Raw genomic sequence first — 5,306 nt, 5'->3', positions numbered from 1 at the left:
AGCTAGCTAGCTACTTCACATGCTGATATTGTCTTTGTATTATTGTGTATAACCAGCCCATAGAGAGAGCATTGCATTGTGGATTTTGTAGTCTACTTGAGCTGCAACAGATTTCCACAACGTGTTTCCATGTTGCTACCAACATTATTATAACGTCAAAATTAAACATTTGTTTACAAAATTGTTTTCACATATGTTGGTGAAACCATAATTAGGAGAGGGAGTACAAACCATCGACGCTAGACAGAGAGGAATTTGCTTAAGCAAAAGGCAGTTTATTAAAACAGAGATAGCTGGTACTGCTCAAGCTACATGCATGGGCCCAATGCATGGACCCAATCAATTGCCTCTTATGGAGACAGTTGAGAAGGACGATTAAAAAGAGTTTACAGCATTACTTTATACAATGTAACATAAAGGAAGGGGTCCTTCTTCTAGTCCCTTGATTGGTTCCCGAGGCGTAGGAGGCGGGTCTGCTCTGTCCAGAGCATATGCCCCATTGGTGCACGGCAGAGTCCTCTGCCCTTGGCACCCGACCAGTAGAAGGAAGTGGAGTTTGAGTGTGCGTCCACAGTGAAATGTCTGTGTGTGTCAAAGAACTTGTGAGGCATGAGAATGAGTGTGTGTGCAGATGAAATATTGATGTGTGTCAAGGGAAAGTGGTGGGGAGTATCTGGTGGTTTATGGCCGGAGAGGGGGTGTTGTCCTATTATCGCATTCCTAGGCCAGATTAGGCCATCTGGTGTTCTGTTCTTTGTTCGCTACTAAAATGTTATGCACAGACAACTAACACACTGTTAGTATCAGACACATGACACAGAACATTTATTGCAAACAAGCTCCTAACACAATTTGTCTTGCACAACCTCTTGCTCAGATCAATCTATAACATTTTATATTTACTACGACAAATCCCCCTCTTCACGTCTTCTAGACGTGATCCATTAATTATATGTTGGCATTAAGCATAGTTGAATCAGTCTTAAAAGAAAAACAATAATGCAGGAAAGAAAACAAAACATGATAACGCATAATGCAATGGTAAAAAACATTCAACCATCCCCCTCTAGCGTACTAATTATATGGCCAGTTAATTAAACAATGTTAGTCCCCCTCTAGTGAGTGATTATATGGCTAGTTAATTAAACAATGTTAGTCCCCCTCTAGTGCACGATTAAATACATCAAAGCTGTTGTTCAAATTCTATTTCATCTTCATTTTGGTGTCAAATTTTGGTTTTGGCTGCTCAAATCAGCCCTGACTTCTGTCAGTGATCTAGAAGGAGTGGGGGCTGGTGTGCAATGAGTTAGATGGTGCCAGGGTGCGCCTGATTTACCTCTGACCTGGACTGAGTGTGAAGTAACCTCCTTCACTTCGTACGGTCCAGTCCACCTGGGTTCCAGCCACTTTCTCTTGTGGACTTTTACCCTCACCCAGTCTCCCACTTTTACCTTCAGTGTCAGCGTACTTCCCGACAGCTCCCCCTCTTGGGCCTTCTGCACCTGAGAAGAGAGTGCTGCAGAAAATTCCGTTAATTTCTTCACATAATCAGTCATTTCTATCTGTTGTACATCAAGGGAGGGCATATGACCTCCCTCCCTTGGTGGACCTATGTTAATTTTGTTCCTGCACAAACCTTTGTTATTTTAGCTTTAAATGTTTGGTTGGCATGTTCCACGAGTCCCTGGGACTGTGGATGTTACTGAACCGGATCTGTGCATGATTCCGAATCTTTCCTCCACCTTTTTCAGGTGTTTTTTGCTAAAATGTGTGGTTGTCAGATCTCATCTGCCTTGGTATACCGTACCTGGATATTAATTCAGTTTGTAGCCACTTAATAACTGACCTAGCATCCTCTTATTCTGTAGTTTCTGTAGGAATTTCCTCTACCCATTTTGAAAACCTGTCTACAGTTTCTGTCATGTGAGGGTGCCACCAGATGTGTGAAACCTCTTGGAGGGTCTTCTCACGCAACAGTTCAGGGCAGAGTCTAGCTGGTGTAACAAGTCTTCCATCATGGCAGGTCCAGAGTTTTGTCCTGTCCTCTGCCGCCCCCTCCTGGGCCCAGACTGAGTGTTCATAGGGTCCTGTTGAGCTCTGTAACTGTGCTATATCGCCTTGGTTGAGTTCAATCTGTGATGTCGGTGGTAGTAGTATTGGATGAGGATCACACCTTCGGGCACCTGGAGTTCAGACAGGTGGGTCTATGGTTGTTGTGGGGGTCCTCCCTTTCCTCTACAGTCTCTTTTAAAATGTCCAGTTTTTCCACAGTTGTAGCACAGGTAGTTCCTTCTTCTAGGAGGACCCGGTGGAGTGCCCCGCTGAGGCCATGGTTGTGGTTGTGGGCCAAAAGTCATGGTGCCTTTTAGGCTCTATAGTGAGGTGGGGCCAGGAGTGGTGCTGGTGTCTGGGGCGACTGTAGGAGACCCTTTCACACACATTGTGTCAGATTTTTTAGGTTGCACCCTCCTACTCTCCTCTATTTCCCATGTCCCTACTCTCAACTCTCCCTCTGCTCTCTCTGTCATTCGTTGTTCTAGGTATTCATTAAATTTGGGTATGGTTAGGTTTGGCCCTGCCATTTTGCTTTACTATCTTTATACACTTATCCCGTCCCTGGTGTTTTATTTCCAAGGATGTATTATCGGTATCAATACAGACTTATCTCATGTACGACACCCTCGTATATAAAGAGGCTGATTGTTTTTATATTATGTGTAATACAATCATTATCATAAAAATCAGAATTCCAGTCACATATACCAATGCAGTAATTTCTACACACAGCACACACCACACTTTAGTTATCTCACGCTTGTTCTAGAATCATGCACAACTTCAATATCAGTCTCCCCAGTCCCTGGTTCCTGAAACCCTAGGTCAAATTCACTCAATTCCACAGATTGGTATTCAGTTTCATAAGTCTCACTATAACTACCCATCATCCATTACACGTTATAATACATCAAAACACACAAACCAAAAGCCAATTGGAATTACAATGCTTAATGTATTCAGGCTATCAAGAGTCCTAAAACACATTCTCAGTTCGACTGCCACCCTTCACACGTCCTTATGTAAGGACCAATTTTACATGTGAAGTCACAGAAGCAACTAATGAATTTAGATTACCAGAGCGTCCTAAAACATAGTCTCAGTTCGACTGCACCCTTCACACAACCTTAAAAGGCACCTTCATTATGTGAAGTCACAGAAGCAACTGGATCCCTATCAAAGGATTTTTTTTTTTTTGACAACTCGATCACTAGGAAGGACTTAGTCTCAGCTTTAATTGTACCTTTCACACAACCATTTATATGGAACGTTTTAAGTGTGAAATCACAGAGATAGCTGGCATCTCCGGGAATTTAGTACCTCTGGTCAATTTCGGTGATTCTCCCCCACCTAATGATGGGTCAAATCTCATCCATTCATACGTCAAAACACACCTACCACACAACCTATCTAAAATAGGACCTTTTAAATGTGGAAACTCACAACCTATCTAAAATAGGACTTTTTAACTGTGTTAACTTATTCGTGTGACTACACACTCCCACACAACCTATCTAAAATAGGACCTTTTAAATGTGGACACTCACAACCTATCTAAAATAGGACTTTTTAACTGTGTTAACTTATACGTGTGAAATTTTACAGTATAAATCACAGTACCAGATATCTCACTTATGCCTTAATTCATTAGGATGGAAAATTGTTTAACAAGTATTCATACTCACACTCAGTACTACTGATCAAAATTTGGTATAGTCTATAGTACAATATGCAAGATTTCGTTTTAACAGGCTCTGCATACCTTTTTAGAAGAGCGCGCTCTGATCAGGTTCCTGAGGCAAGACGAATAGTTGATGTCTCCTGGATTTCAGGTCACTCTTCCGTCTGTTTTTAGATCGATGATTTGCCTTTTCCTCTCGCACCAACTTTTTAGATCGAATTAGAAACCATCCTCTGCTACCAATTTGTTGGTGAAACCATAATTAGGAGAGGGAGTACAAACCATCGACGCTAGACAGAGAGGAATTTGCTTAAGCAAAAGGCAGTTTATTAAAACAGAGATAGCTGGTACTGCTCAAGCTACATGCATGGGCCCAATGCATGGACCCAATCAATTGCCTCTTATGGAGACAGTTGAGAAGGACGATTAAAAAGAGTTTACAGCATTACTTTATACAATGTAACATAAAGGAAGGGGTCCTTCTTCTAGTCCCTTGATTGGTTCCCGAGGCATAGTAGGCGGGTCTGCTCTGTCCAGAGCATATGCCCAATTGGTGCACGGCAGAGTCCTCTGCCCTTGGCACCCGACCAGTAGAAGGAAGTGGAGTTTGAGTGTGCGTCCACAGTGAAATGTCTGTGTGTGTCAAAGAACTTGTGAGGCATGAGAATGAGTGTGTGTGCAGATGAAATATTGATGTGTGTCAAGGGAAAGTGGTGGGGAGTATCTGGTGGTTTATGGCCGGAGAGGGGGTGTTGTCCTATTATCGCATTCCTAGGCCAGATTAGGCCATCTGGTGTTCTGTTCTTTGTTCGCTACTAAAATGTTATGCACAGACAACTAACACACTGTTAGTATCAGACACATGACACAGAACATTTATTGCAAACAAGCTCCTAACACAATTTGTCTTGCACAACGTCTTGCTCAGATCAATCTATAACATTTTATATTTACTACGACACATATTTGTCACGATCGTCATAGAAAAAGGACCAAGGCGCAGCGTTGCGAGCGAACATAATACTATTTATTTAAACGTTCACACAAACAAAACAATAAACAACGAAAACGTGACATCTAATGGTACAACACGAAACCACACGAACAAAATCCCACAACCCGAAAGAAAAACAGACTGATTAAATATGGCTCCCAAACAGCCGACAGCTGACACTCGTTTGCCTCTGATTGGGAGTCACACCGGCAAACATAGAAAATAAACCACCTAGAACACCCACCAGAGAAACAGAAAACATAGAATGAACACACCCTGGCTCAACATATTGAGTCCCCGAGCCAGGGTGTGACAGTACCCCCCCCCTAAAGGCGCGGACTGCGACCGCGCCTAAATACGAGCGAAAACAGGGGAGGGCTGGGTGGGCATTCCTCGGCGGCGGCTCCGGCTCTGGGCTAGATCCCCACTTCCTCTCCAACCCCCCAAAGTACCCCTGGTCCTGTCTAGCCCCGCTGGCCGGAGCCGGACTGACGACACGCGCCCCTGGCCTGGTGCGTGGAACAGGAACGGATCGGACCGGGCTGACGATACACACCCCTGGCTTGGTGCGTGGAG

General features: G+C 43.6%; 1 long non-coding RNA gene across 1 annotated transcript; it reads right to left on the bottom strand.

The window, feature by feature from the left end:
• Nucleotides 1–251: 251 nt before the first annotated feature.
• LOC311119654 lies at nt 252–4,241 on the bottom strand. The gene is made up of 2 exons (XR_014612013.1): nt 3,566–4,241; nt 252–3,501 (listed from the first exon to the last, which is right to left on the bottom strand). It is a non-coding gene; the product is annotated as an uncharacterized lncRNA (long non-coding RNA).
• Between the last annotated feature and the right edge of the window lie 1,065 nt (nt 4,242–5,306).

This window comes from Coregonus lavaretus, assembly GCF_964263955.1.
Source record: "Coregonus lavaretus genome assembly, contig: HAP1_SCAFFOLD_7160, whole genome shotgun sequence".
In the NCBI taxonomy this organism is placed as follows: Eukaryota; Metazoa; Chordata; class Actinopteri; order Salmoniformes; family Salmonidae; genus Coregonus; species Coregonus lavaretus.
The sequence above is the reverse complement of the archived record's forward strand: the minus strand, read 5'-3'. Positions and strand labels throughout refer to the sequence as shown.